This window comes from Rhamphochromis longiceps, linkage group LG5 (genome assembly GCF_057381845.1).
Source record: "Rhamphochromis longiceps isolate RC_006_pf linkage group LG5, R_longiceps_female_GT1.1, whole genome shotgun sequence".
NCBI lineage: Eukaryota > Metazoa > Chordata > Actinopteri > Cichliformes > Cichlidae > Rhamphochromis > Rhamphochromis longiceps.
Window position 1 is genome coordinate 26,213,037 of NC_140561.1, and position 12,718 is coordinate 26,225,754.

General features: G+C 38.6%; 1 protein-coding gene across 1 annotated transcript in view; it reads left to right on the forward strand.

Moving 5' to 3' along the window:
* Positions 1 to 12,718, forward strand: part of uba7 (ubiquitin-like modifier activating enzyme 7) — a 33,327-nt gene that overhangs the window by 14,389 nt on the left and 6,220 nt on the right. The window lies entirely within an intron of this gene.

Sequence of the window (12,718 nt, forward strand, 5' to 3'; positions counted from 1 at the left end):
TATAGTGGTTTTAGGGAAGAGATCAATAAAGCTTTCAGTCACATATAGGACCTGAGTAAGGCACTTCATAAAGTCTGACAGACCCTTACTGTGTAACGTACTTTCATAATTTAAACCTGTCTATTTTGAGGATAAATCTGGTGGGTTCTTTGTAGATTCATGTCCTTCCTTTTTTAGTGGAAAGCATTAAGCCATGAATGAGTGCTCTCAGAGTAAAAACCCACTTTTGGCCCTCAGTATCTTGAATATACTGTAAGCCCATTCTTTAACTAGCTCAGTATAATCCTTAGCATATTTCAGTGCAGGCAAGACATAAAACAGATCCATGCATGTTTGGACAAATTAAGTGAATTCAAAGCAACCCTATTCCCTGAAGCCAGTGTCCTTCTGGGCTCAGTACCACATGCTAGACACATTTAAGGTCAGGTTTGAGAGAATATCATGCCAATTAATTTTACAGCACTCTTACATCTCACTGTAGGTCATCTCTGGAGGTAATCAAATACTAGACTGGAATGCTCCAGCTTTCCCACTCAGGGCACTAAACCTCTGACAGGGTCAGTAGTTGGGGTAACTGTGTCCTGTGGGGCTTGAGGGTACTCTGAGACATTGTGGGTCTGGTTTCAGCTTTGGTTACAGGGGAAAATTCAGCCTCTGCATAAAACGCTGTCATGATGACAGAAGCAGTTGTGACTTTTGGAGGTTTGGAGGTTCCAGACGTGCCTTCTTCCTCTCTCCGTTCTTACAGTTGTTGCCTGTAAATTTGTTGATGTTTGCATATACTTTTCTATTTTTTCATGCCTTCTGAAATTTTCTTAGATGTATTAACATTTCCAAAGCAGCACGGGACACTGGATAGAGTCAGTCATTAAAATAATCAGTCACAGTGACAGAGTAGCTGACATTATCCCAGCCAGAAGGTTTATTCAAGTATTCAAGTACTGAATTGGACAGATGGGCAGACATTAAATTTTTCAGACGCAGGCTCTTTCTTCATGGGTTGAGGCTCTGGGTTTTAAGCTTTTGTTTATTCAACAGAGGACCCAAAGGAGACAGGACACCCACAGCCAGAACAGCATTTTTAGAGTTAAAGATAAATCCTAAAGTAATACCGGAAGACATTCATATATCAGGAACACACATGCAATTATATGAGAAACAGAGAATGAGGGTTAGCTGCCAAACCTTCAGCCATATAATGTGGGACATAGTGCCAAAGAAAACATTTTGGTTTTTGTGATTACTTTAAATTCATAATTTATACCAAGCTTTGTAATTGATAGTCTCTCTTTATTTGTTTGTATTTACTCTTTCAATATGGCATCAATTCTAGTTTCTCATCCGTCTATTTATTGTAAAAATAGTTTGAATGTGCACATGTCATTATCATGAGTATATCAGCAACAACATATATTTTGACTAGTGGAAATAAATTAGATAATTTTATTTATGAGATTGTAATTGGCAAAGTTTTTATTAACCTTTTTAAGGGATCCTTATCACAACTGTTTATGTTATGGATTCATGAAAAGCCAATAATAATTTAACCTAAATATTGACACAGATTTTGGCCTCAGATATCCAGTATGAGACTAACTTAATCACCCGGGGTCAAAGGTCCAGGGTGTCTATTCCTTTGTTGATATATAGATATTTTTTAACAAATTGATTCCCTGTAAACATCCCCTATGCATGAATGTGGTGTAGATATTATGTGACTAGTTAAAGAGATCACATAACATAAGATTTCTGAGTCCTGCAATCCTTGATTAACGCATTCATGTGCTGAAATAAATTAGTGTGGAAATATACATAAATGGTGTACATATAAATGATTTTAGATATTATAAATTAGACAACGACACAGAAGGCAAAGCCATTTCTTTTATATTCTCTTATCTCTCTAATCTAAGATTAGAGTTTTTGGGAGACAGCCTTTGAAGCAACTGCAGGCATGCAGCTGTTAAAAATCACTGATCAGACATGCAGTATTAAGGTCTCAGTTTACTTTTGCAATGGCTAAGACCTCTCCCCTTATGAGATCAGTCTCAGTTCATTAATATCAAGTAACAACAGTCACATCTTGCTGGTTGTGCAGGTGGGCCACCCAGTGTTGTTCCAAAGTGAGTTTAATGACATTACTCCATTGCTAGATTCTGGGCAGTCATCATAACTTTACCTGTAGTGCCACAGTTCTGATCGCCTAAGTGCTTATGGAAAATGTGTTTTTAATGTGGTCATACACAGCTGTCACTAAATAACCCTTTAACTTAGCTCTTAAACTAAAATAAATGACTCCCAATGCCCCCATTGTCTTAATAATTTTCCAGGATTTCTTGCAGCTGTTTGGCGAAATATGAAAATGTCCTGGTATTTCCCTGCTGCTGTGCTCTGTATAGAGGTAGAGATATGTAAACAAGAGGTTTGTCCTTGTCTGCTCAACACTCTTTTGCGTAGCATTCCTCCCTATGTTATGTTTTTCAGTTGGGGAGACAAGGCCCAGACATCAAAGGCAGACCTAGAGTAACAAGTTCCTAAAACCTCTTTTACTAAAGGATCATAATATAATACAGCCATAGACTGCTGACTGTAATTAAAAGGTGCACATAGCCAACCATTAGTCCCATAAGTCCCACTGTGAAACCTCGAGCCAAGCATTTTGTGCATCGACAAAATGTATTGACATTTTTTTTAAACCAGACATGATGAGCAGCAGCAAGGTAGTTTTCACAAAGACTTCCATACAAGGAGACATTTTTGCAACCAAAGTAGTCTCTTTTTAGAGAAGCAGAAACATGTTTTTTATACTGTAAAAAATATGAGTTTTTCCATCTGTGTTCTGGTCCTAAAGCTGGCAGTGAACATGCCTGGTAAACACAAAATGTTTGCAGTTCCACAAAAATGGCAGAGTTGCTCACTAAAAAGGTCCCACTTTAGGTTCAGTCCTCCACCCAAGGACACTTGGCACACGGAGGAGCCAGGGATTGAAGGGCAAATACTCACACAACCCTTTCCACCAACTGAGCGACAGTTGTCCCATATAGTATAATCCATGCCAGCTCTCTCATTCAGTCAAATGTTGAATCAGCTCTGTGACTACCTCAGCTGCAAGTTTAAGGCCGCAGCAACAATGTCCTCTCTGTGCCCTTCACACAGAACAGTCAGCTGCAGCTGCAGACTATTTTCAAACATGCAGGGCCTGTTTTTTTTTTTAATTTTACAAACCAAAGCCACCTTTACGTTTCACCTTCAAGGTTACAGTGGGGAGAGTTTTAGGGGCCAAAAAAACCAACAGTGATTAACTGGCTGTACTCTACCAACTCAGTGCCTCGCAAGTGGAGCATTAAGAGATCAGTACTTCCCTTAATAGTTGGTGAGGCCAAAACAGATTTACTTGAACAAAACTTTAAAAAAAATCATGTTGTCCAATGCATTGTTTGTAAACATATCAAACATAGTAAGTATATTTGAATAATCAGTAGTGATAATAATTCTGCTTCCTAGGGACAAAAAAAAAATCTAATTAAAACTATGTACTCTTTGTTTCTAGTTGGACTCATTTTCTGAGATTTTCTGGTACTAAGTCATTAAAGGACATTTCAAGAGCAGCAAAGATTGATGAGTGCCGCTGTAACTGAGCTGCAGCCTCACTAAAATGCAGAGAAACATCACCTGAGGCAGGCAGAGGAGGACATGTTTCAGCTGTGTGTTAAATATCTCAATCTTCAACCCCTGTAGCACCTTGCCAACGCTCTATCAGAGTACGCTGTCTTTACTTGTCTGCTAGGATGCCTGGTAGTTGTGTTCCATGGAAATACTCCGTCTTACATGCCTGTGCACACATCCTCCACACTCTACTCCTAACTTTGTGCCCTTTCACGCTTCCTCGGTGCCCCACTTCCCCACTTTGCCCTTTCAGTCTCTAATTGAATTAGCAGAGTTGGAGGCAAGACTCTGGAGGCGCTCGTCGGTCAATGGTCACACCGCTTCTTTGTTAATTACCTGCAGAAATGATGGTTATTTCCTGCCTTCACAGGAAGCAGTGCATTGAAACCAGATTTCCCAAAGAACTCTATGTAATCTTGCTGTCGGCAGAGAATCAGGAGGAGGCAAGGATTTTATGTCCATCTGCTCCAGTCTCTGTTTCTAATAAACCTTTTAGTCACAACTTACTTCTTTGTTTGGATTTAAAAATCTGAAAAAAGGAAGACTGTTTAAATTTGCTGAGTAGACATTGTGTCTGTTTATTTTTTTTATTTTTTTTTAATGTAGAAAAGAAAACCCACGGCCAACTGATTTGTGATTTGAGCGTAATTGAAGGTCACACATCTGTCACACAAATAACAGGGAATGGCTTAAAGACAGAACAAGAACAACAAAGGAGGAGATTTGCCTCACATGTGGTTAAATATGTGTTGGTCTCCTTGGACTGTGCCAGTAAAGAAATGGGGTGAATATGATCCAAGGCCTTCTGGATTCCCAGAGGAGTGCAGAGGCCATTGTGCAGTTTGTAACTCAAGACCCAGACATGAATAGTGCTTGTGGGATAATGAGTAATCTGTGATCAACATATGCGGCTTGTGCCTTCTGTTGTTTTCCACGGTTTATTTGGAGGCAGTATTGTTTTGGTAGAATGCTGTTAAGTCAGATGTTTTCTCTACTGCATTGTACTGTTATTGTTGTGCGTTAGTTCCCCATCTATCTTCTCTTTCCCTTTTTGTGTCATCAACAACGATATTGTGTCTTTGCACTGGTTGTTTATTTATGTAGCAACAGACGCAGATCAGATCAGACTGGATATAGCAGATCCAGAACATTGTTAAACACAGACCGTAGGAGGCAATAAAAGTCGCTACCCAGATCTTTTATTTAGCACAGTGTGCGATACATCTCAAAACTCACAAAACTCCATTTATTCAAACTGATAAGCCACCAGTGCTCGATCTAGCTAAATTATCCTCAGTAGTATTTTTCTCTTCCATACATTTTTAATACAGGGGCAATATGGCAGCTGCAATTCAACTAATTGTGTTCAAGTGTGTGTCGAAACTGCTGCGTCACTGGCCTTGATCTCCACCTTTCCTGTAGGATTTCAAAAACTCAGAATCTTTGAAAAGGTTGTGAATTGCTCATTGTCCACTCAAACTCTTCTGTGCAAATATTAAATTGTTTTGGATTTTAAATTGCAAATGTAGAGGACAGAATGCATGACTTTCTACGTGAAATGGGGCATAGAATTGTCTTCTTGCTATTTTTGCAGATATTTGAAGATGATACAATCATTTTAGGATGAAAGAACTTTAGCTGTTTATACCTACATTCATTTCTACTTTTGAACTATTTCAGACTCGAATTTATAGATGAAATTATTTTATTAATAAACAGGAAAGATTTACTTTTCAACACAATTGTACAATCAATTAAATTAGTCATAGCTTTATTTATGAAGCACCTTTCAAGGATGTTGCTGCAGTTTAAAGTGCTTCACATATGAGTGATAAGCTGTTAATTAGACATAACACAGTTTAATAAAACAAGTTTCTGGGTTCAAATCCAGGCTTGGGGCTCTCTGTGTGGATTTTATGTGTTCTCCCTGTGCTTTAGTGGGTTCTGTCCAGGTGCTCTTGTTCCAAAACATGCATGAGTTAGGTTAACTAGAGATTCTAAATTGGGCGTGATTTTGAGAATGGGTGCTTGTCTGTCTCTCTGTGTTAGCCCTTCAACAATTTGATGATCTGTCAAGCTGCCTCTACAAGCATTTTGTGTCCTGCATGTCAGAACTATCAGCAGATTCATGCTGGAGGACCTGAGGGGCTACATTGGGTAATGCACAGTGAGACTTATATACTGGGGTAAGATCACGAAGTTCTTTTAAAACAAGTAAGATTATTTTAAATATGGAAACTGACAGGCAGCCAGTTTAAAGACTACTACGGTGTAATGTGCTTTCTCTTTCGGGTCCTAGTAAGCAGTTTGGCTGCCAAGTTCTGAATAGCAGATACTAGAATACATTGTATTGTATACAATACATTGTTTGATATAGAGAGATCAAATACCATTAGAGTAATCAGGCATACTAGATATAAAAGCATACCAGATTTGAAAGCGTATGAACGTGTATCAGTTTCTCTGCATCACTCAGAGAGAGAAAAGGACGTAATTTAGCAGCAATGCTCAGAAAAACTGCAAAAAAAACATCAAGAAAAAAACCAAGACCTAAATATCAGACTTTACAGGCCTCACTTGGTCATTTTTATATTTCACAACAGTGCAACTAGAAGAAGATGAAAACAGTATGGTTTGTTTGGAAGGGTTGCCAGAAGAAAGCATCTTCTCTCTTAAAAGAACATGGCATTACGACTAAGGTTTGCAAAGTTGCATCTGAACAAACTCCAAGACATCTGGAACAATGTACTTTTGATAGACACGACCAAAGTGGATATGCTTGGTCATAATGCACAGTCCCATGTTTGGCAAGAACCAAACACAGCATATCAGCACAAACACCTCAAACCAGATGTCAAGCACGGTGGTGGAGGTGTGATGATTTGGGGTTGTGTTGCAGCCACAGGATGTGGGCACCTTGCTGTCATTGAGTCAACCATGAACTCCTCTATATAACAAAGTGCTCTAGAGTCAAATCTGAGACCATCTGTCTGACAGCTAAAGCTTGGCTGAAACTGGGTCATGAAAGCCATCTATAAATGAATGCCTGCAAACCTCAAAGAACTGAAGTAATGTTGTAAAGATGAGTGGGTTAATATTCCTTCAACGAAATGTGTGAGACCGATAAAGTCATATAGAAAACAGTTGCTTGTGCTGCTAAAAGTGATTCTACACCTATTGAGTCCTCTGAAAACTGGAAAACTTCACGTGAGTGTAAATGTTAAAAAGTAGCAGCCTGAAAATCGATCCCTGAGGCGCCCCACTGTTTTCATTTATACGTTTGAGCAATATTAATATATATTCTCACAAATTATTTTATACAAAGATCCATCATGAAAACAGAAAAATATTACAGTATTTGTCTTAATCCCTTTCTCCCATACTTCTTGGTAATTCATTTTTCCCATGTTCCAACTTCTGTTGGAAACTCTTTAAAGCACCAATACTGGTTGGAAATGACTCAAGATGAGTGCAGGTTTCTACACTTTTCATGAGGTTGTGAGTTTTTAAAATTTACCCATCAATTCACATCCTTCTTTTTCTTTCTTTACCTTAATTAAACACAAGAAACCTCAAGAAAAAGCTAAGTTTAACTTAGATAACACTGAATGAGACCATATCCCACGTTTCCCACGTAAGTAGTGGGTGTCTGCATGGCCCATTATCTGTAACATTTTGAAACCAGTGATTTGACATTTAAACCCACTTTTTCATGCATCTTCCAGTGTAGCCATTCAGAACGACTATAAACACATCTGAATTCTAACATGGTCAGACAGCATGTCTTGAGTACTTATTACTAAGCCATTCCCTCTTATTACGTCATAAACAAAATGTTATAGTAAGGTCACAGGTGGCACATAAGTGGTTTTCCAAATTTTCACCTACTAATGATATCACGTACTACCTACTAATGAAAATAAGAAGTGTCTGATTGATTCAGATCATGATTACTCAGTTGAAAGCTAACTAAAATAGATGAAAGAGGCTGTGTAATGGCCTAGTCTTCCAGTTGGTCGGGGATTACCAAAATGGTTATAATTCATACTACAAAGGAGTAAATGTCTATACCAAAAATTAGGAAATCCATCCAGCATTTGATTTAAAAACATACATGACAAACACCTGACAGTTTGAGAAGAATTAGGATTAAGACTCAAAGGACATTGCATGTGATATTGGAGCCAGTGGGGCTTACAGGATTGAGCAAATTACCAATATTCTAAAAGGAAATTACTGGTGCCGTGGGTTCAATTCCAACATCGGATAAGAGGGAGACGCTGATTTAATGTCATCAAGAGCTGAATGTCATATTGATCTATAAATATCAATACCTTGTTCCAGTAGCCAATACATGAAAACGTTGCATCATTACATACAGCATCACATCATGTAACCAAAGAGCATGACCTTTGATTTCTAAAGCTCAGATCAATGTTACAAATAAATATGTAGCAACAAAGGGCATGTTGATCACAGAGCCCAGGGCTGTATGCTGTTATTGAACTGATCCCTGTGATTTGCAGAGAGCTGTGTCCCATTACATGCCTCATACCAATAGTAAACATCCTGTTAGTTACCATATTATTCACAGAGTACGTTCATACATGTGTCTGTGCCTGTATGTTCATAGTAGGTAATGCAGTATTAAGTGCAAGCCATCAAGAAATGGCAAAACTGAAATGTGCAGAAAGAAATTTGCACTTATTCCAAATGGAAGAAAATTATAATGCATATGCATGTCTCACAATCAGATGCATCCCTGTAAGGCATTTTAATTATAATCCATTGCTTTATAAGTGGGAATCCATCAAACATCTGGTGTTTGAGTGTGTGTACAGGCTCCAGCACGTCAGTGGCCCATTTGTAAGGGTTTTATTGACTTAGTGCTTCTGCCCCAGGTCATTTTCAGTCAGGTGGAGTGCTGTTATCTTCTCATTGAAAGACAGTCACATTGAGATTCTGTTTGCTGTTTTACACGTCAATGGAAGCCTTTTCAAAGCTTCTCACTGCTTTTAGTCTGTGTGTCAAACTCTGCACTCTCCTGAGAAGAGTCTGATCGCTGCTCCTACCCCCGCTCTGCCTTCACCGCCTTCACCATTTGTACCTCACAAGTTAGCTGTCAAAAAGGGACCTAAATTTAAAATAAAAAGGATCTTTAATACTAATGGAGCTTTAAAAAAAATTGCATGGGAATTGCATCAGGCTGGCATCCTTGTCTTCTCTCTGGGGTATGATAATTGCAGAGGGTTGGATAGAACAGTTGGAGGTCCCAGCCATCTGCTTCTTCACTGCAGCCTAAAGAAGAGTGGTGATCAATAGTGGTCAAGTAGCAGATGACACTTCCAATCGAACAAAGGGCATATTTTACATAACAGTACTGTTGTCCCACTAAGGAAAACAGGAAAACAAACAAAACTGTTTCTGATGTAACATTTTTTTAAAGTTACTCTTTCAGTTTACACTAAATCTGGAACCATGTGGCATTACAGTGATCATGGACTGTTTGGCCTTGATTAGATAGCACACCAAAGGCTTATCTTTCAGTCTTAAATGCTAAAATGGACCGAAGGACTCAGTGTCACCAAAACGATGTTAACTGGGAGATTGGTTTTCTGGTTTCATAGAAACATTGTATAAACAAGCCTTAGTGGAAGAATTTCCACTTTACAACTGAGTTTTTAGTTTTTAATGTTATTATATGATTGGTCATGTGTCATTTCAGTCATTTGGTCATTTGGTTTTGTGCTATAAGAATAACCTACTGAAAGATGCTGCCTATTTTCACTATTTTAAGTCTCACACATGCTCACTGGTCATACAATAATGACTGTATGTTTGTATTTATGTTTGTGTCTCATCCTGGATGAATGGACCAATCTCGTTGAAACTTTCTATAGTGAGCATCAACATCTATATGGCGTATACAGATATTTTATAAAAAATACTACAGTCCCATGTATTTGTACATTTGACAGTTCAATTGAGCATTTGTATTTAGTAATTTAGTGCCGTTTGTTTAGTTTGTGCACATTCTTAGTTTGATACGATATGTATTTTAACGGTCAGCGAAAATTTTCAAGCATCATCAAAGTAGGCCACTATAAAACCGTAAAGTCTAGAAAAAAGTGCTGCAGAGCAAACAACAACAATGTAGAGATAAGAAAAGGAAGTCTGAATGATCATCATCATGTCAAGAGACAGTTTATGAAGCAACACATTGGATATTAGTTGATCTTTAATAAAATACTATATATTGATATGATATTAATATTTATATTGTTCAATATATGACATTTAAGAAAATTGCTATATTATTACAGTCAGGATTGTTCTGGTAAATTTACCAGTATATATATCTGAGCTAACACCAAAGCCCCGCATGTAGCGCTGGGTGTTAGCTAGCATCACTGAATGATTTTTACATTTTCAAGAAAATGCATTTTACCTAATCTTAAAATTTAACTTCCAGTCTACCAGAAAAGACCTATGATATGACTAGGGATGGGTATCGTTTAGGTTTTATCCGATACCAGTACCAAACCGGTACTTTTGAAACGGTGCTGGTGCTTAAATGGTGCTCAAACCGGTGCTCGAACCGGTGCTTAAAGAATGGAGAACACACACTTTGTCCAAAAACCTCTCATGTTTAGCTGTTTTTTTGTAAAAAAAGGTAACAATGTTAGCCTTTTCTGCAGCTATAGGGGATTTATGGCATCACTCTTGGCTGGAAGCAGTGCTTAAACAATGGAAAAAAACTCAAACTTTGTCCAAAAACCTCTCATGTTTAACTGTTTTCCACTTTTTCTTGGGTCATTTTAGCCTTTTTGGCCAGGATGAAGGGAGTATCTGCCATCAAACAAGAAGACAGCCGCATGTAACTACGACGGCGTTTGCTAGTTCACCTTACGTGCATTAATGTAATAACGTGGTTAGCCTACTCAACGTAAATTACACACGAACAACATGAAGCTACTCATGCAGAGAAGAACGGCTGCTGCTGCCATCATCATCATCCGTCATCATTTCTGCTACACTGGCAGGGCTAGGGGCCAGGACTCTCCTTTTCGGATTTTTGGGGGATGTTGCTAATTCCACGTCCGATAACAGGCACCACACCCACAGTAGATGTGTGAGGTCTCGCAGCAAGCTATCAAATACGGCGCATTTCTCGGCTTTTAACAAAATGCTATACGTCACCAGGTGTTTCATCAGATTCGAGGTGTTACCTCTTTTGGACAGTATCACCTTAAAGCACTTGTTGCAGGCTGCTGAGTTTGCATCTTTTGCTGTGAAGTACAGCCAGACTTTTGACCACTTCGCCTTGGGCATTTTTAATCTGTAGCTCTGCTCTAAAAGAACGTAAGTACCTGGGCCCGCCTACTACGCTTGCAAAGGTAAAATGATTGGCTAGAATCCAAAGTGTATGACATCTCAGGGAAAAAATCACCGAAATAAAGCACCGAAATGTGTGCTGCTTTTCAGTCTGGTTACTACCGTTTGTGTCAGAACCGGTGCCATTATGGCTAAATAATGGTTATTATGAATTTCATATAGCTGAAATCTTCTTATTTCAGCTGGTCCCTTTAGCTAAGGACACAGCAGATTTTATCCCTAGCATCCTCCTATGTTACACTAAACCTCTATATTGCTTCCTTCACTGCATCTATAAACCTTCTCTGAAATCTTCCTCTTTCCTTCCTGCCTGGCAACTCCATCTTCAACATCTTTTGTCCAACATATCCACTATCCCTCCTCTGCACATGCCCAAACCATCTCAGTTTTGCCCCTTTAGGCTTTTTCCAAACTGCTTAGCCTGAGCTATCCCTATATCCTATGATTTCTAATTCAATTCCAATAAAAGTCTTAGCATCTTCACCTCCACCTCTCCAGACCATACATCATAGAAGACCTCAATACCATCTTGTAAACCTTACCCTTCACCCTTCTTGCTATCCTTTTGTCACAAATCACCCTTGACAAAAACAAAAAAACAAATATATGCTTAAACTGCAGTCAATATCACATTCAGTAATCATCAGCAGTGGAGAGCAATTTGACCTTCAGGTTCATTTAAGAATGTATCTAGAACATTGGATCTTATTGAAATGCTACCAGAATGTCTGTAAAAGGAAAGCTACAAGAAGCTTAAAGAGATCAAGATGAAAATGTGATCTAAAGAGACCACACAGATCCTCCATCTGCCTCCTCTAAAGCTCTCTTTGAGGGCTTCTAAAGGAAAATAGATGCCTTTGAAGAAACAGGCCTCAAGCCTCAATGGGTTGTAAAAATATTTCCACTGTTGGGATTCTTGCCAGCAAGTGAAGCTGAGACAGGAGCGTGCCTGTGCAGAAGTGGTTCTTGTGCAGGCTGAAAGTAGGAGGGCTTATCAAAGTTTTCATACTGGTCTCTGGTCGCTTCCTGTCTCCGAAAGTGCTCATTGTCTCAAAGGGCAAGATTGAAATATACATTATGAACAACACATTATGATATTTCTTCAAATGCTTGGTTCTGTTCACAATAACCAGCAAAAATGGGCTTCAGTTAGATTGGGATTCATTTTACCTCCTTATCAGGTTCATGAGCTAAACTTCCTCAGACTGCACTCCTGCTCTCATATCTGTAGATGGAGGCATCTAATTTTGGGCTCCATCAATCAATTGCATATTATGTTATCACAAAAGACTGTATTGTGTATCATGTCATATGTTGTTAACAGCCCTGTTAACAGTGACTAAAACCAAAACATGTAATCTAGAAAACAAGCAAACAAAATAGAAAAAGAAAACTCTCATTTTTGTTTAGTGATATTAAGCCTTTGATTGTTGGGTCAGATTTTGGCAATCTTGGTCTACTTTTGTATTTTTTTGTCCTTTTTAAAGAGTCTAATACTGTGCTGACTCACTTGAAATAACACTTTGTGAGCCAGGTCCTTCTGACCTTTTCATGTCAGTCTGCAAAGTGTACGCACAGAAAAGTAGCTCCCATTCACTTTGAGATGGCTTTTAATTTCCCACTTGCTTACATGTATTGCTAAAAGGTCATTTTTGTC